The sequence below is a fragment of the Camelus bactrianus genome, chromosome 6 (assembly GCF_048773025.1).
Source record: "Camelus bactrianus isolate YW-2024 breed Bactrian camel chromosome 6, ASM4877302v1, whole genome shotgun sequence".
Lineage (NCBI taxonomy): Eukaryota > Metazoa > Chordata > Mammalia > Artiodactyla > Camelidae > Camelus > Camelus bactrianus.
In genome coordinates, this window is record NC_133544.1 from 97,801,320 (window position 1) to 97,821,589 (window position 20,270).

At 39.1% G+C, this 20,270-nt stretch overlaps 1 long non-coding RNA gene across 1 annotated transcript in view; it reads left to right on the plus strand.

Moving 5' to 3' along the window:
- The window catches only part of LOC141577997 (uncharacterized), a 56,313-nt gene that overhangs the window by 12,111 nt on the left and 23,932 nt on the right, over positions 1 to 20,270 (plus strand). The gene's annotated exons all lie outside the window — the stretch shown is intronic.

The following is a 20,270-nucleotide window of genomic DNA, read 5'->3' on the forward strand; positions in this document are numbered from 1 at the left end:
CTTGCTTTTATTTCTATTGCTTGGGTAGACTGCCCTAGGGGAAGATTTCTGAGATGTATGTCAGATATTTTGCCTGTATTTTCTCCTAGGAGGTTTATTGTATCTTGTCTTACGTTTATCTTGCTGAAGAGACTGTCTTTATTCCATTGTATATTCTTGCCTACTTTGTTGAAGATTAGTTGACCTTAATATTTGGGTTCATTTCTGGGCTCTCTATTCTGTTCCATTTGGCTATATGTCTGTTTTTGTACTAATACCATGCTGTCTTGACGACTGTAACTCTATAGTATTGTCTCAAGTCTGGGAGAGTTACTCTTCCAGCCTATTTTTTTCTTCAGTAATGCCCTGGAAATTCTATGTCTTTGATGGTTCCATATAAATTTTATTGTGATTTGTTCTAGTTCTATGGAATATGTCCAGGTTAATTTGGTAGGGATTGCATTAAATCTGTAGATTGCCTTGGGCAGTGTGACCATTTTAACAATATTGCTTCTTGCAATCAAAGAGCATGGGATACCTTTCCATTTTTTAAAGTCTTCTTTAATTTCCTTCACCAATGCTTTATAGTTTTTGTGTATAATTCTCTCACGTCTGTGGTTAGATTTATTCCTAGATATTTTATTGCTTTGGGTGCTATTTTAAAGGGGATTGTTTCTTTACTTTCTTTTTCTGTTGATTCATCATTTGTGTAAAGAAATGCAACTGATTTTTGAACATTAATCTTGTAACCTGCTACTTTGCTATATTCTTCGATCAGCTCTGGTATTTTTTGTGTGGACCTTTTAGGGTTTTCTATATATATTGTCATGTCATCTGCATATAGTGACACTTTTACCTCTTCTTTTCCAATTTAGACCCCTTTTACTTCTGTTACTTGCCTGATTGCTGTGGCCAGGACTTCCAAGACTATGTTGAATAGGAGTGGTGATAGTGGGCATCCTTGACTTGTCCCAGATTTTAGTGGGAAACATTTGAGGTTTTCACCGTTGAGTGCTATCCTGGCTGTAGGTTTGTCATATATAGCTTTTATGATGTTGAGATATGTTCCCTCAATACCCACTTTGGTGAGAATTTTTATCATAAATGGGTGTTGAATTTTATCAAAAGTTTTCTGCATCTATTGAGATGATCATGTGGTTTTTGTCCTTTCTCTTGTTGATGTGAAGTATTACATTGATTGATTTTCATATGTTGAACCACCCTTGTGTCCCTGAGATTAACCCCACTTGAGCATGATGTATTATATTTTTATGTGCTGTTGGATTTTATTTACTAGTATTTTGGTAAGGATTTTTTCATCTGTGTTCATCAGTGATATTGGTCTGTAATTCTCTTTTTTGGTGGTGTCTTTGCCTGGTTTTGGTATCAGGGTAATGGTGGCTTCATAGAATGGGTTTGGGAATATTCCTTCTTTTCAATCTTCTGGAAGAGTTTGAGAAGGACTGGTATGAGTTCTTCTTTGTATGTGTGGTAGAACTCCCTGGTGAAGCTGTCCAGTCCTGGACTTTTATTTGTAGGGAGGTTTTTTATTGTTAATTCAATTTCATTCCTAGTGATCCATTTGTTCAAGTGGATAGTTTCTTCTTGATTCAGTCTTAGTGGACTGTATGTTTCCAGAAACTTGTCCATCTCCTCTAGGTTATCCACTTTTCCATGTAGTTTTTCATGATATTCTCATATGATATTCTGTATTTCTATGTTATTTGTTGTAATTTCTCCATTTTCCTTTCTTATTTTGCAAATTTGTGCTCTCTCTTTCTTCTTCTTTGTGAGTTTGGCCAGAGGTTTGTCGATTTTATTTACTCTTTCAAAAAACTAGCTTTTGGTTTGATTGATTATTTTCTCTATTTTTTTAATCTTTATTTTATTTATTTCCTCCATGATCTTTATTATCTCCTTCCTTCTGCTGACTTTTGTGTGTTTTTGCTCTTCTGTTTCTAGTTCTTTCAGCTGGTGGGTTAGATTGTTTATTTGGTATTGTTCTTCTTTTTTGAGGAAGGCCTGCATTACCCTAAACTTTCCTCTTAGTACTGCTTTTGCTGTGTACCGTATGTTTTGTGTGGTTGTGTATTCATTTTCATTTGTCTCAAGGTATTCTTTAATTTCAACTTTGATTACATCATCGACCCATTTGTTTTCTAATAGCATGTTGTTTAATCTCAATGCTTTCCTTTCTTTCTCCTTTGTTTCTCTGAAGTTGATTTCTAGTTTCAATGGCATTGTGGTCAGTAAAGATGCTTGAGATAATTTCTATCTTCTTAAAATTGTTGAGGCTTCTTTTGTGACTAAGTACATGATCAATCCTAGAAAGTGTTCCACACACATTTGAAAAGAATGTGTATTCTATTATGGAGGATTGTAATGCTCTGAAAATATCCACTAAATCCAATTATTCTCTTGTATCATTTAATTTCTCTGTTGCCTTATTTATTTTCTGTCTGGAAGATCTGTCTAGTGATGTTAATGTGGTGTTAAAATTTCTGACAATGATTGTATTCCCATCAATTTCCCCCTTTATCCCTGTTAGTAGTTGTTTAATGTACTTAGGTGCTCATGTTGGGTGCTTATATATTAATGATTGTAATATCTTCATCTTGTATCACTCCTTTAATCATTATAAAATGTCTTTATTTATCTTTCTTTATGGCCCTTGTTTTAAAGTCTATTTTGTCTGAAATCAGTACTGCTACACCTGCTTTTTTGGCATTTCCATTTGCATGGAATATCCTTTTCCGTCCATTCACTCTCAATCTATGTGTCCTTCTCCCTAAAATGTGTCTCTTGTATGCATTGTATTGAAGTTTCTTGCTTTATTATCCAGTCTGCTACTCTGTCTTTTGACTGGAGCATTTAGACCATTAACATTTACAGTAATTAATGATAGATGAGAGTTTATTGCTATTTTGAACTTATTTTTGCAGTTGATTTGGTATTTCTTCTTGGTTCCTTTCTTCCTTTTGTGGTATGGTAATTTTCCTTTGTATTGTATTTAGTTTTTGTGACTCACTTGTAAGTTTTTGGCTTGTGATTACACTTTTTTGTAAGTCTGTTAACCAATTACTTTAACTGTCTATACTAAAGAGATATTAATGTAATCTCAAACCCATCCTACTGAGAACAAAAGATTTAAAAACAAAAGAAGAAAGAAAAAATACTCTCACATTCATGAATTCTCATTTCTGTAGCATCCTGCTTCTTTTCTATTTAGAGTAGACCTTTCAATATTTCTTTTAGCATGGGTGTAGTGTTGCTAAATTCTTTTAGTTTTGCTTCTCTGTAAAATTCTTTATCTCTCCTTCTATTCTAAAGGATAGCCTTGCTGGAGACTGTATCCTAGGCTGCATCTTTTTTTTTTCATTCAGGACTTTGAATATATCTTGCCACTCCCTTCTGGCCTGTAGTGTTTCTGTAGAGAAATCAGCTGAGAGCCTTCTCTTGTAACTCACTCTTTGTTTTTCTCTTGCTGCCTTTAGGATCATTTCTTTATCCTTCAGTCTAGCCATCTTGATTTATGATATATCTTGGCATGTTTCTCTTTGGGCTCTTCCTGTTTGGGACCCTCTGAGCCTCCTGTGCTTGGGTGTCTGATTCCTTCTTTAAGTTTGGGAAGTTTTCAGTCATGATTTCTTTAATTACCTTTTCCATCCCCTTTGTTCTTTCTTCCCCTTCTGGAACCCCTATTATGCATAGATTGGCATGCTTTATATTATCCCATAGGTTCCTTATATTGTTTTCATTGTTTTATATTTGTTTTTCTCTCAGCTGTTCTGATTGGGTGCTTTCTGTTGTCCTGTCTTCTAGGTCACTTATTCTTTCTGCTGCGTTATCTAGCCTGCTTTTTACAGCCTTTATGTCAGATCTCATTTCAGCCAATGAATTTACCAATTCTACTTGGCTCTTCTTTATAGCTTCTATTTTGTTTTTGATATATTTTATGTCTCTAAAGACTATCTCTTTTAGTTCCTTCAGTAATTTGATCACTTCTTTTTTGAAATCTTGATCTAGTAGGCCATCAATGTCTATTTTATTGATCATTCTTTGAGGGGATTTCTCTTGCTCTTTTAATTGGCAGGACTTCCTCTGCTTCTTCATTCTGCTCATATCTCTCTGGCACTGTGGCTTAAGGAGTATCAGTTATCGATTGTGGTCCTTAAAGGAGTTTATTTATTTATCTATCTAAAGCCTATGTGGGAATAAAACTTAAAAGAGAGAGAGAGAGAATTTTAAAAGAATGGAGGAAAAGAAGGTTTGAAAACAGTGTATAATCAATAATAGAAGAGCAAGTTGAAGCAGAATAGGAATCGAGTTGAGATATCTTTTAAGAATCTTAATAAAAAGAAGAGAAAATTCAAAATACAATATTTGAAACCTGTGATTAATAAATAACAGATCAAAACCAAGAGAATTAAAAATGAAATGAGAATTGTAAACATATAGAACTGTTTAAAAATAAAGATTAAAAATGTAATAGGTATAAAACAGATATAAAAAGATTTTAAAAACAAAGATGTGTTCTCCTAGAGACTGTGAGCTCTTAATGGTTTTATTGAGAGGCCTTTGTGTCTTCGCCCTTTTTCACGAACTCACCTTGCTCTGTTGGCCCCCTTGTCTGTGTTGCTCACAGTGTCTGTCGGCAAGAAGATTGCACCCCTCCAACACTGGGTCAGGTGATCCTTTCCTTTGTGGTGGGTGGGTGGGTCACTCCCCCTCCAGATGCTGCAGTCAGTGCTGGGCCAGTTGCTCCATATGTGGGCTCAGCTTCAAGAGTAACAGCTTTATGGAGATATAATTCACATACCATAAAATGCAGCCTTTGAAATTGTGCATTAGGTTTTTAAGTACATTTCAGGGTTTTGTAGCCATCACTCCCAAAAGGAACCAGTACTCTTTAGTAAGTCACTCCCTAAACTTCCTTTCCCTTAGACCCCAGCAGCCACCACTCTACTTTCTGTCTCTACGGATTTGCCTGTTCTGGGCATTTCATATAAATAGAACCATACAGTATGCTGCCTTTTTTGATTGCCGTCTTTCATTTAGTGTGACGTTGTCAAGACTCATCCATGGTGTAGCATATATCAGTACCCAAAGTCCTTTTTGTGTTCAAATAATATGCCATTGTTATAAATACACCACTTTGCTTATCCATCCATCAGTTGATGATGAATAATTCTGCTGTAAATGCTCATGGACAAGTTTTTGTGTGAACACATATTTTCAGTTCTCCTCAGGATATATCAAAAAATGGAATTGCTGGGATGTATTCTACTTTTAACATTTTGAGGAATTGCTAAAGTAGTTTTTAAAGTGACTGAACCATTTTATATTTCCAGTAGTAATGTATGAGGAGTCCAGTTTCTCCACATCCTCATCAACACTTTTTATTACCGGGTTTATAGATACATATTTATATATCATATATCATATATATTTGTCATCCTAGTTGGTATGAAGTGGCATGTCATTGTGCTTTTGATTTGTTTCCCTAATGCCTACTGATGTTGAACATCTTTTTATGTGCTTATTTCCCATTCGTATGTCTTCTTTGGAGAAACATCTATTCAAATTCTTTGCCAATTTTAATTGTATTTGTCTTTGTATTGTCATGTTTTAAGTCTCCTTTGTCTATTCTGGATAAAAAGTCCCTTATCAGGGAAAATATTGGAAATATTTTCACCCATTCTGTGGATTGTCTTCTTACTTTCTTGATGAAGCCCTTTGAAGCACAGAAGTGTTTAATTTTACTGAAGTCCAGTTTACTTGATTTTTTTTCTTTTGTTGTTTGTGCTTTTGCTGTCATATCTTAGAAGTATTTCTACTTCAAAATCCTGAAGATTTTCTCATTGTTCATTATCTAAAAGATTTATAGTTTCAGGTCTGTGATTTATTTTGAGTTAAATTTAATAAATGGTGTTAAGGTAAAAGTTCAGTTTTCTTTCTTTCCAGGTGTATGTTCAGGTGTCCCAGCATCATTTTTGTAAAGATTAATTTTTCCCCATTGGATTGCCATGGAACCTTTATGAAAAATTAACTGGCTACGTGTAAGAGATTGTTTATGGACTCTCAGTTCTTTTCTCTCAATTTATTTGTCTGTCCTTTATGCAAGTACCACACTGTATGGATTACCATTTTGTTACTGAGTTTTGAATTTGGAAGCTTCAAAACTTTGTTCTTTTTCAAGATTGTTTTGACTATTCTGGGTATCTTGCATTTCCATATTAGTTTTAGGATCAGCTTGTTCATTTCTCCCAAAAAGCCAGAGTTGCACTGAATCTATATGTCATTTTGAGGACAAATGCCTTCCTAACAATAATAAGGCTTCTGATCCATGAACACAGAAGAGCTTTCCATTTATTTTAGGTCATTTTTAACTTCTATCAGTAGTATTTTAGTTTTCAATTTACAAGTTTCAGACATTTTTCTCAGTATTCCACATATTTTTCTTAACATTCCTAAGTATTTTATTCTTTTTGATGCTATTGTAAATGAAAATGTTTCCTTCATTTTATTTTTAGATTATTCACTGCTGTTGTATAGAAATATAATTACTTTTTTATGTATTGATTTGTGTCTTACAATTTTGGTCAAACTATGTTGTTAATTCTAATAGTTTTTTTTTTCTCTCTCTCTGTTTTTTTTCTTTGTGGATTCCTTGTGAATTCAATGTATAATATCATGTCATCTGGAATTGAAATAGTTTTATTTCTTTCTTTCTAATCTAGAGGCTTTATTTTCTTTGTCTGTTTGCTTTGACTAGAACCTCTAGTACAATGTTGATTTTGGGAGGAAATAATTCAGTCTTTCACCATTATGTATGATCTTTGCTCCAGGTTTTTCATAGATGTTCTCTGTCAAGTTGAGGAAGTTCTCTTCTATTCCTAGTTTTTATCCATTATTCTATTAATATGGCATATTACATGAATTGACTTTTGTATGTTGAAATGCCTTTGCATACCTGGATACATTCCACTGAATTGTGGTCTATTTTATATGTTACTGGATTGGATTTGCTTGTATTCTGTTGAGGACTTTTACATTTATATCCATAAGAGATAGTCTTTAGTTTTCTTGTGATGCCTTTGTCTGGTTTTGGTATCAGTGTGATACTCGTGTCATTGAATGAATTGGGAAGTGTGCCCACCTCTTTATTTTTAGACGAGTTTGTGAAGCATTTTTTTGTTTGTTTGTTATTTGTTTTTGTTTTTTCTTTAAGTAGTTGATGGAATTCACCAGCAAAGCCATACTGGCCTAGCATTTCCTTGTGGGAATGTTTTGGATTACTTTTTCAGTCACTACTTATTGTAGGATTATTTGAGTTTTCTATCTCTCCTTGAATTAGATTTAGTCATTTATATCCTTCAAGGAATTTATCCATTTCATCTAGATTATCTCATTTATTGGCTATAAAAGTATTCATGGTATTCCCTTATATTCCTTGTTATTTTTGTAAGGGCAGTAGTGACATCCTTCCTTTCATTTCTCATCTTAGTAATTTGAATCTTCTCTCTTTTTTTCTTCAGTACTAGCTAAAAATTTGTCAGTTTTCTTGATCTTTTCAAAGAACCAACTTTTCTTTTTGTTGATTATTCTCTGTTCTTCATCTATTCTCTATTCCATTTATTTCTGCCTTTACTATTTTGATTAGAATATTTAATTCATTTACATTAATGTAATTTCTTATCAGGTTGAAGTTACATCTGCTATCTGCTTTCTATATATCTTTTTATTTCCCCAATGCTCTATTACTACACTTTTTTGTACAAAGTAGGCATTTTCAAGTGTGGCATTTTAATTTGTTGTTTATTTTATCTTTTTCTTCTCCTCCTCCTCTTCCTCCTCCTCATTCTCCTCCATTGCCCTGGAGATTACTATTAACATCTTGTTTTAAAGCAATCTAGTTCACATGAATGCCAACTTAATTTCAATAGTACACAAAAAATTTGCTTTGGTATCAATCTTTTCCCTCCCCCTCCTCATGCTGTCACTGTCATACAAATTACAACTTTATGCATTTATAAGTGCATCTACACAGTTTCATAAGTATTGTTTTATGCAGTTGTCCTTTACATCAATTAGAAGAAAACACTTACATTTAATACTGTATTTATACTGTTTTATTTTTTTACTCATGTAGTTACCTCTACCAGTGCTCTTTATTTTTCAGGTGAGTGTCCTTTCATTTACAGCTGCTGGACTATCCTTAATATTTCTTGTAAAACAGGCCTGCTAGCAATGGATTCTTTCAGATTTTGTTTTTATACGAGTGTCTTAATTTCTCCTTTAATTTTTTTGAAGAATCATTTTGCTGGCTATAAAATACTTGGTGACAGTATTTTCCTTTTATCACTTTGACGATACCTTCCCACTGCCTTCTGGTCTCCATGGTTTTTGATGAGAAATCAACTGTCTTACTGAGGAGCCTTTGAATATGTTGAGCCTCTTTTCTCTTTCTGCTGTCAAGAGTATTTGTTCTTCTCTTTTGGCACACTGAGTCTGATTGCCTATTTTCGATGTCTCTACATTTATACCACGTGGAGTTTGTTGAGCTGCTGGGATGTACAAATTAATGTTTTCATCAAATTTGGGAAGTTTTCAGCCATTATTTATATATTTTTTCTACCCCTTCTTTTCTCTCCTTTCTGGCTCTCAAATTATGTGTGTATTGGTATTGTTGATGGTGTCCAACCTATCTCTGACACAGTGTTCATTTTTTTTCATTCCTTTTTCTTTCTGTTCCACAGACTGGATAATCTCAATAGTTTTAAGTTAACTGACATTTTCTTCAACAAGTTCATATCTACAGAGAAATCTCTTATTGAATTTTTCATTGTAGTCATTATGTTTGTATCTCTAGAATGTCCAGTTGGTTTTTAATATAAATTTTATCTATTGATATTCTCTGTACAATGAGATGTTCACATACTTAAATTCTTTAGGCATGGTTTCGTTTAGCTCTTTGATCATATGTGTAATTCCTTATTTCAGTCTTTGTCTAGTAAGTCCAGTGTCTGGGTTTCCTCAGGGAGTTTCTATTGACTACTTTTTCCCCTGTGTTATGGCCAAACTTTTCTGTTTCTTTGTACATCTTGTAATTTTCTGTTGAAAACTGGACATTTAAAATATTACAATATGGCAGAACTGAAAGCCAGATTTTCCTCATCTCCAGGGTTTATCGTTGCTTCCATTGTCATTGCTGCTGCAGCTATTTATGTAGTTACTTTCCTGAACAAATTCTGTAAAGTCTGTATTCTTTATCATGCATGGCCATGAGATCTGTATGTGTGCAGAAAGCCTAGCTGTCGTCACTGTAATAATGATTGGACAGTGATTTCTTTCAATGCCTGGAGCCAATCGTTTGAGCTGTTGCCAGGTGGCTGTGTGCCTGCATGCTGACGGATGCCCTCAGCACCGGCAGGCAGTCTGCAGCTATTTTGTAGCCTTTAGTTCTTGCTTATGCAGAACCTCAAGTTCAGCCAGAGTTGAAGGCTTAAGATTTTCTCAGATCTTTCCTTGCCATATGCCACACATGTGTACGGACTTCTACAATTCTCAGAATTTTTTGGAGCTATTTAACCCTACCTCCACCCCCAGAAAGTCTCAATACTTAATTTTGCCTTCTAAGTTTCCTAATCAGCATCTAGTTAGCCTGTACTGGTACCACTGCCTCAGGCAGTTGTAATGTTACTCACTGCTGATTGTTTTCCACAAACACTCTGGGGACAGGCTGTTTGCACAGCATGAGTTTGAGATAGGTGAAATAGTGACAGCTCTCTGGGGGCGGATTTTTTGGGTAACTTCAAATCACTTCTGCCCCTTCCTTGATTGTGAGACTGTTGCTTTTAAAGGCCACCATTTAGGTGAGGATTCTCGGATGGTGTAGATCAAGTTACAATATGACAAAACTGATTATCTTTATGGAGATTTAGCTGTTATTTTTTCTCAAATAAACACTCCCCGGATTGCTGGAAGCCTTGGTTAAATTTCCAGAGTTCTGCAGAGGTTAATTTTGACAAATTTTGCCATTGTCATTGCTTAACAGAGGAGTAAGTTTTCCAAGATTTTTACTCAGATATTGTAGAAGTGTATCCCATTTGCATTTGTTTTTAACTGAGTTATTTGCAAGAGTAACTAATTCTACAGCTCCAGCCCCATTCACATAAGAGTTCATCTGCATGGCTTCTCCTAAAGGGATCAGTGTGCAACCTGTTGTCCGTTTGTTGTTTTACTTATTAAATTGTATGGGTTTTTAAGAATATGCTCATGAATAGCCCTTTGTCATTTTTACACGTTACAAATCTTCCAATAGTCTGTGGCTAATTTTTCCCTTTCTTTTAGTTGCTTTAATGAAGTTCTCAGTTTTAAGGATATTCAGTATAGCAATATGTGGATGCTGATTACAAGGGTGAGGCATTTAATTACTGTCTAAACCTCAGTCTTTGCTCTGATTCACTGTCTAGAATATCTGAACACATCTACTGAACCCCATATACCAATGGACACTGACAGTCCTAATTAAAAAAATGCTTTTTAAGTAAAGCAAAAAATATTATCTTTGACACTGGAAAAGACAAATTTCAAATTTACTAGCTGATCTTGTTTTCTGTGATCATTAGCTACATCATGTTTATAGAGCCAACAGGCATATTGAGCTACTGATTTTATTTCATCGGATTTTAGAATGCAGAACACATTTCAGGCACACGTATAGCACCGTATGTGTATCTTTAAGGATATGTACATATGATGATGTCTTTATTATAAGTACCTTATTTTATTTTAAGTACCAACTGCTGTGAACCTCATTAAGGAAACCTTGGAACTGCAGAACTGAAATTTTTCACACCACCACCATCCCGTAGCATCTCTTTTGCACTTAGATGTTGTGTGGCAGAGTATTTTTCTGCTCCCTAGAAATGATCAACGTTGAAGGGGGAAAAAAAGCCCTCCTCTAATAAATATACTCCAAATCACATATTTATCTGAACAATGGCCACCATTTTAGTCCACACCAATCCATCTACTCATACTGACTCAGAGTCCTTAACACAGACAATCCACCACTGTAGTCAGGGTCCTCAGCACACGTTGTATCCCCTCCTCATTCTTTGTTGATTCTGACCTACTTTTGTCCAACACGTCCTGCCAGTCTCTTCACTGCCTGACTGCAGTTTTTAATTTTTACCTTTGAGTCCCAGGCTGTGCCTAGTGATTTCCAGAGAAACGCCAGACACCTGGCTCATCAGGAGGGGTGGGGAGGATTTCAGGAAGCTATTACCCGAACTCACTTGCAGATCAGTAAGTGGCTGTTGTGAGCATTCCTTCTAGATCTCTGCCATGCCAGCTGCATCCATCCCAGCAAAATAACGTAGCTCCTCCAACCACCTCTGCCTCTACTCATCTGGGTTTCTGCTTTCAGTGACACTCAGATGCTGCTGATGGGCATTATATATATATATATATTTTAATTGAAATATAGTCAGTTACAATGTGTCAATTTCTGATGTACAGCACAATGTTCCAGTCATTCATATACACATATATATGTATGAATTCCTTTCCATATTATTTTTCATTAAAAGTTATTAGAAGATATTAAATATAGTTCCCTGTGCTATACAGAAGAAATTTAGTTTTTTTAGCTATTTTTATATATAGTAGTTAATATTTGCAAATTTCAATCTCTGATGGGCATTTTTAAAGCCACATCTGGAACCCTTGCTGCAGAAGAGTCTGAGAAATATATTTTCAACCTCATAGCATTTTGGTTAGGAAGTTGGAATAAAGGCTGAGCTGGCTCACCTAACTTGTCTGCCTTTGTGAGTAAAGAGGTCTGGAGTTTCAAGGCCCAATGAAATGTCCCAGCCCTTCAGTAGCAAACTCTTAAAGCAACCAAAATGCTCCCATCTGCCACAGCATGTCTTGTCCTTAGATACTGCTGGCCATAACCACCAACGCTGTCTAAGTCATTGTCTTCATCTGGTGCACACTTTCTTTAGATGTCGAATATCCTGATTAAGAGGACAAGCTGGTTTGGATTCCCAAGGTCACAGGCAGCGTTCTGCCTGACTTTGGTGTATATATGTTCATTGAAGAGTCCTCTTTCAGATCAGCTAGAGCTGCCTGGTGTGTGGTTTGCCATAGAATGTGGGTATATTGCTCCCACCAGAGTCCTACCAGTTGTTTTATTGCAGGAAGAGATAAAGCAATAGAGACAGAACAGAAAGTTCTTGTCCATCCTCAAACACAGTCACCCCTGCCCAGGGCTCTTGCTCTGGGACACAAAGAAGTACAGGTCAGCAGCGACCTGGCCCTGGTGTACTCCAAAACATGGTGTGGTTTTACTGGGCTATCTGTGTCTTTCATGGACCCTGCAAAGTTCTCCCCATTTGTGAAATGGGGATCCAAGGAACTCCCACCCATGCCTGTAGCTCCCAGGGTTTGCACCCTTATGGGTTTTGAGGATTTGCTGGCAACTCATTCTTTTTCACCAGGTCATTTCTCTGTTACACAGCAGTCCTGTGACTTCCTCATCAGAACTACTCCTTAAGTTCGGGATTCAGTGAAAGATGCCATTCATGTTCAGGGAGGAGGAGGAAGAGAGCACAGATCAGAATTGCTGTTTTGCTTTTTTTGTTGTTGTTGTTTTCATAAGCCGTCTCCAGTTGTCGAATAGACCCTGAGCAAATGAATGACTGTTACACTCCCATTTGAAAGATGAGGAAAATGACACTCAGGGAGAGGAGGCAAATATCCTGAGGTTCCAAAGACAAAATGGGATGAGCACAGAATAAGATCCCTGCAAATTTCTTGGCTGTCATCAGCCTTTAGGTCAGTGACAGAGTGCCGTGTGTAGTAGTAAAATTGTAGCGTGCATTTAGAAGGGTGCAGATGTTCTTGTTTTAGTTGATACAATCACACTGTTTTTTCTGGGAATCTGAAAAAGAGAAATGGGTTAGAAAATGTTGGTTTCTCATCCTTGGTCCTTCCTCACCCTCACAGATACGGACCCTTCCATCTGTAGCTGGAATAATACAGCCCCAGCCTTCCTGTCTCATGAGATCAGTACTCATTCATTTCATCCCTGCCCACCTGTAGGTGATAAACACAGCATGATTTTCATGTCCTGCTTCACTGATTCTTGTGAAATTAGGTGTTTGAAGATAGGAAGTCATGAAAGGAAGCTGCTTTTTTTAAATAAAGTGCAGTAATTTTCTTAGCAGTGTAGGAAATTGAGGATTTTCTTCATTGAAAATCAATAGAGATTTCAAGAATATCTGTATTTCTGATGTGTAGATTAAAATGACAAAATCTAGAGGGATTACAGAAACACATGGAAGATACAAAAAGTATCTTTAAAGAGCTTTCCTAAGACTGGGCTTGTAAAGAGACTGTTAGTTGACAGAGACCCTCTTCTCACCCATAGTCCCTCTCCTTAGGTTGCAAAGGGCCAGCGTTTCCTCTGTGTGCAGTCCTGGTGCTTCAAGTGAGTTGTGGGGTAGGGCGGTGCACATGGTGCTGCCTTCAGTTTGTCCACCCTAAGTAACCTCTAACAGTCAAGGGGCTAGTGTGTTGTAACGGCATGAACCATGCGGCATGCTTTCCGGGGTGTGTGCCCATCTCAGCTCATCCCAGCTCAGGTGATGGCAGAGCAGAGAGTGGTGGCAAGAGGTCAGCCATGAGTAGCAGGGAGCACCTGTAGTCAGCTGGGACCCAAGAGGCTAGGAGTTCCAGGTGGAAATCCCAGGACTTCCCACAGCTCATTCATTCAGCTAATACTTCTCCAGCACCTGTGATGTGCTGGTGCTTCCTTTGTGAACAGAACCAAATCCCTGTCCTCCTGAAGTTGATGTTCTAGTGGAAATAAGAAATGATACACACAGGAGCAGATCCTGGTCAGGACACATGAGTGCTGTCTATTTTGGAGTGCACAAGGTGAGATCCTTTGGGAAAGAATGTATGATACAGGAAAATGTGGGGGAGAGGATGGCCATATCCCAGGTCGTATTTGGGTCCCTGGGATGCACCTCACCAAGTGTGGGTCCTTGGTTTGCCCAGCAACGAATTCGAGAGCCACAGTTCAGTAAAAGTAGATTTATTCAGAGAGATATATACACCATAGACAGAGTGGGCTGTTTCAGAAGGCAACAGAAAGGCCATGAGGCATGGGGGTTGGGTGCTCCAGTTTAAAGGAAAAATAGATACACACTCCACAGACAGTGTGTGGGCTGTCTATCTCAGCAGAGAGAGCAACCACGAGGTGTGGGATTGTTAGATTTTATGCACTCAGTATCTTCATATGCTAATAAGTGGGAGGAATATTCCAACTGCTTTGGGAAAGGTGTTGGGATTCCCAGAAATTGGGCCACCACTCACCCTTTGACATTTTATGGTCAGCCTTGAACCTGTCCTGGGACCTGTGGGAGTGCCATTTAACATCCTGCTGTATTTCGGTGAGTGTGTATTGAAGCTCAAGATCTACTGGGAGTTGACTTTTCCACCATCTTGGTGCTAAAGGCTATTCCATTCCTTTATTGGATTTGCCCGGCCCCTTCCTTCCTTTCTCATGAGGGAGCTCTGGACTCATTGCACAATTGCAGAGCAGGGGACACATTGGAAAGAACTTCATAAGTGGAAGGTGGAAGGCAGTGTTTTCAGTAGAATTCTCAAGTCAATTACAAAGTAACGGTCTTCTTTTTGCTGGGGGTACATGGTGTCACATGAGGGAACTGTGAGCCTTGGATACTGTAGTGAGTGGGTGGCTCACTGTGTATACTGTGTTGCTTCTTAGGTGGCCCGAGGACAGTTGGCTTATAGGTGACCCATTCCCTCAAGCAGGGGTATCTTTGGGGATTTTCTGCATGTGAGGGTAACATGGGTCACTTGGGGGGCAGGACCAGCCAGTCACAGCTTGGTCCACAGTCACCTAGTGCCCTCAAGGCTTTCACCCCATGGATGCGTCACCTCCCCCTGGATGGGGACAAGGGCACAAGTGGTGGGGCAGCTTCTCAGTGGTGGAGGCATTGCTCTCCAGACCCAACCCTCAACAGCGTGGACCCCTGGTGTTGGCCACAGTCTTGGCTAGATGAGGCTGTTCGGTAGCTGAGCTCATGAGACGTGGGTGCCATGCTTCCATTCTCACCAAGAGCTCTAGTTTCGAAGGTTCTCGTCAGACAGCCACAAATACTCCATAGCCCATAAACAAAGAACAGTCTCCTTCAATCGGGGAAGGGCACACAGAAGGAGAACGGATGATCCCGAGAGCAGGAGAGGACAAATCCGTCCTGCCATCAGGGATCTGACAGACGAGCCAGCTCAGTTCCTCTTACTAGTTGTTTACTTGGAGGATCTGGGGTATTTGGGTGACCTGCAAGTGTCAGGAAATAGTACACGAGGGCTTTGTAGATTTTCTGGTCCGGTGTTTACTCACCCCATTGTAGCTGTCGTGTAAGGAAACAAAACTTGTTGGACAACAGGCCATGGCCTCTGCTCCCTGGTGGAGCCAGGAGATTACAATATTAAGTACGACTGCGGGGCATCATTTCTATGTTGAGAGGCCAGATGGCCTTACATAACTCTCATGCTGGATGTCTAAGTTGCAGAGGGAAACTGGATTCCATCCAGCTCTCCAGCCAAGGAGGATACCAGAAGTGGCCTCCGCCACCAACTGTGAGCTCTTTGCCTCCACTGACAGCAGCATCTATAGCAAAAAGCTGGGCTGCCACCTGCGTTTCCGTGTAAACATCCGAGTACCCAAAGCAATGGCCTCGTGAGGGTTGGTGTGCCCAAGGAAGCGGTGTGTGAGATGGAGGGAGCAGTGCCGGGGTCAGACACCGGGCGGGCAGGCAGGCAGTGACGACATCTGTGCAGCGCAGGGCCCATGGAACTGAGCCAAAGGGAGGCGGGTTTTGGAGCAGGGAACCTGGGCAGTGCCGTGTTATTCGTAAGAAGATCCTGGGCTCTGGATCCACGAAGTCATTGGCTTGATTCCAGACACTAACCTTCATCTTGGGCAAATGTTTGAAGCTTTCTGTGACTCTGTTTCTTGGTGTCCCAAATGGGGACAATAGTAGCAATTACCTCTGAGAGTCAGGAGTGCCTTTATAGTTGTCATTTCATTACGCTCACAGCAGCCCACGAGCACGGTTCTAGGTCCCCCAGTTTACACGTGGCAGACCGGTAACCTTTTAATCAGTAATCACGCAGCTAAGAATGGTCAGAACGAGCATTTGAATTTGATCCCTTTGTCCAGATTATTTCTATTCTCACCCAGTATTACTGGAAAAGTAGTAAACTCAGAAGAAACACTGCTGGGAAGTGGGTGCTTGAAACATGTTTGTCATTGGGGAGTGTTGAGTTCACGTTCCTCACAGCCCATCCGAGGCTCCCTGCATCTCCGGCTGCCCTTCTGGGGTCTGCAGGGCTCTGGGAAGCTTCTCCTTGATCTCTACCCCAAGGCTCTCTGCTCTCTACAGGTTGATTCTCAACCCTGACTGCTCAGTAGAGCTAATGTCTAAAAACAAAAAAATGGTGGGGAGGGTATGGCTCAGTGGCTGAGCACTTGCTTAGCATGCAAGAGGTCCTGGGTTCAATTCCAAGTACCTCCATTAAAATAAATAAATCTAACTACCCCCCCAAAAAAGAAAGTATTTATAAAACAATAAACAGTACAAAGGCCCCACACCAGGCTGGGGCGCACTATGTTTTAAAGGCTCCAAGATGCTTCCCATGTGCAGGACGGTGAGAGCTACCCCTCTACATCTCTTCTCATGAGCTTGTCCACTCACAACCATTAGCCTCTTGAAGCAGGAAAACTACTTGGCTCAGCCTAGAAATTTCTCCCGATTTCTAGACTTTTATTTGCCTATTGGACATCTCTCCTTGAGCCCACAGGCACCCAGCCAGAACTGAATCAGTTGTCTCCTCTCACGACTTGCTCCTCTTCCTGCCCTTCTTTTAGGAAATGGCACTATAATTTAGGACACTGCCAAAGCCAGAAAGCTGGCCGGCATCTTTGACCTCTTCCTGCCCTTCCATCACATCTGTGGCCAATCCGTCCACCTGCTGAAATGTTTTCTTCTCTCTCCTCCTAGCGGGGCCTCAGCAGGCCTTCACATGAACCTGCCAATAGGTCTCCCTGCCTCTATCTTTTTTCTTTCTAGATCACTTTGCATGTCTCCTTTACCTTGGAGGCACACAGAGTCCTGTGTGATGTGCACCTGTGATCTCTCCACCTGGTTGCCTCACCTGCCTCCCACAACCTGTTCTCACTTCTAGACTATTTGCAGTTCCTGGAAGTGACCTGGCTCTCTTTGGCCTCCCTCCTTTGCATGTGCAGCTCCCCAGGGAGAAATGGCCTTAACATTATAACTTCACCTGATCACTTCTAGGGCATCTCAGAACTCACCACAGTGGTTCCCTCCTCTGGGAGAGCGTTGGCTACAGTTCCGACTCTCTGCCCTGAGCACCCACTGCTGACTGTTATCCAAGCCGTCTTAACACGCCTCCTCAGCCATCATTTCATGATGAGTCCTGTGCACCTAGGAGCTCCCGGAAGCAGGGACTGTGTCTATTTTCTCTTTATTCTCAGATCATGGTAGAGACTCAGGTATAATGGTGGAGGGAACAGTGGTTATTCTGGAATTTCTCTAGAGTTATGGCCTAGGAGTAACAGTCTGGTTGGAAGAAGGGCTTAGGGGATTTACCCTGAAGCCACATTTTTCAATAAACATTTCATGATGTTTTTGTCTATTTGAATTGACGAGTCTTAAAACAGAATGACGATTTCTAAAAATTACTTTACCGAAGATTGAGGAAAATGGCAGTTTTCCATATTTAAGAATGTTATTTTAATTTTGTGTGACTGGGGTGGTGGAAAATAGAAATGGAGGGGTTACTAAAGCATTCTAATCCCCTTCCCCACCCTCAGGTCCATTGGACAGAAGAGACAGAGCTATGTGAGGAAAAGGACCTCCTCTTGGCGGGTGGACCGTGCACTGCTTTTAAATTGTGACAGTTACTTTTACTTTTTTTAATTTTCTTTTTTAATGGAGGTACTGGGGCTTGAACCCAGGAACTTGTACATGCTTAGCACGTGCTCTATCACTGAGCTATACCCATCCCCCGGATATTTGTGTTTTTAGCGGGCATAATGTGCTGGTAGCAGATACTTTAGCATCAGACACAGTCACCTGTGTCTGACCATCACGTTAATACCTTTCCCATGAGCTAGAGAGCTAGTCTGTTTCCAAAAGTTCAATAAATAATCTACATTTTTTTTCTTAAAAAAAGGCATTAACTCATGTTTCTCTTTAGTATCGTCTATAAATAAAATGTGATTTTATTAACCGTTTATGAAAGTGTTAAGGGTAATAAATATTAAGTACAGATTTCTGAAGCATCAGTCATCACTGAAGATCCACATTCTGCTGTTCTCTCTCTCTGTTAGTCACCTTACTTCTGGAGCTCTGGAAGCTGCACCAGGCATAACTTGAGTACAAATGGGACACGGTTGAGCAGGAAGAACAAGTCCGGTCAGAATAGGAGGAGCGGTGTCCCCACGTGGAGACAGATGAGATTACCCAGGAAAAGCGGGCGCTGTTTAGATTCACTTTAGTCTGTTTACTTCTGGGCTTGTCAGCCTTGGCTGCATGTTGGAATCACCAGGGGACCTTAAAAAATGTTGGTGCCTGGATTCCATCACTGCTAACTCTGATGGTACTTAGTGGCCTGGGGTACATTGTGGCATAGGGAAGTTTTTAAAGTTCCTCTTGTTATTATAATGTGCAGCCAAGGTGAAGGAGCACTCCCTGGAATGGTGGACACAGAAGAGAACTGAGGTCCTTCATTCATATTAACAGTAAAAAGGGGGAAAAGAAAAGGTCTGGTATAAGTGTATGAGAAAAGAGGCATTGACTTGTATCCTTTCATAACACCAATAAATAAATGCAAAATATAAATTAGCTGCTATGACATAGATGTAGGAGGAAAGACACATTGGTTTTTATAGTTGACTCCCATTTTTTCACATGTGCCTTCATTATTGCCGCCTCCTTTTCATAGTAGACTAGGTGCCCCTTTGTCTTTAACTAAGTCGCGGTCACTGCTCCCCCTTCCGGTTGGGATGTGCACAAAGCAGCATGGCTCTCATCCTAAAGTCAGAGAAAGGGTAGAACAAGCAGGGAAACATTTGTTGAGGTGCCATCAGTGTTTGAGCAGTGTTTGAGCTAGGCATTTTGCATAACTTAAAATGTAAATTTATTGCTGCCTCTCCTGCTGCAAAATTAAAAAAATAAAACTATATATCTTTGTATCAACATTCCAGAGCTATGAAAAGATGATTTTTTGAGTCATCTGTATTATTGCTTCTTTCCATCAGCTGAGATAATTTAGAGCTAATGGTACTTGCAGTCAGCAGCAGCAGCAGGACAGTAGGTTGTGAGCATGAATAACCCTTGGAAAGAAAATGCTTTTACAAGGAGCATCTGAAAATGTCTCCAACTATAGATTTAATAAATTGAATCACAGATCTACAGAATGTTGGCACTGAAAAGTTCTGGAGGGAGCAGGTCAAACTCTTCTTTTTATAAATGGAAAGAAATGAGGTTCAGCTACCAATAGAAAGTGACATTTGTCTTTTACAATGTAATAAGCTTCTAATAATCCCCATTATGAATATTTCACATTGTTTACAACTGAAGATGTGAGTCAAAGCATATTTTGTTAAAGACTGTACATTCAGAGTGGAAAGCTGAAACTTAGACAAAATTAGTTGTTCATAATGCTTTTGATTCCTGAAAAACAAAAACGTATCATATTGGCAGTATACAAAAAAATACTGAATAAAAGTTTTTTGGTCATTTAAACTGCCAATTTTAAATTTAAAATTGCCAGCTAATAAGTTTAAAGTTTCATTAGAACATGCTTGTTGAAAAATTGAAGATGAAAACTCATTTCACTTTATTGTTCTTCCTTATTTAAAAAATTGCCTAATTTTTTTGTTTAGTTTTTTAATTGAAGCATTTTACTTTACTTGCGAAAGTATGCTCCATTGTTTAGAGAGGCCAGCGTTGTGGTAGTGAGAGCTTGGAAATGAAGTTGCCTAAATTCATATTTGAACACAGCAGCTTGCTTCCTGAGTGATCTTGGACAACTTAACTTCTCTGTACCATAGTTTCCTATAAAATCAGAATAAGAGAGTTGCTTCCTCATGACTATGGTAAGGACGGGTTGAATTTATGTGCAGAATCTACTTGGAAGACTTCCTGGCACAGAGG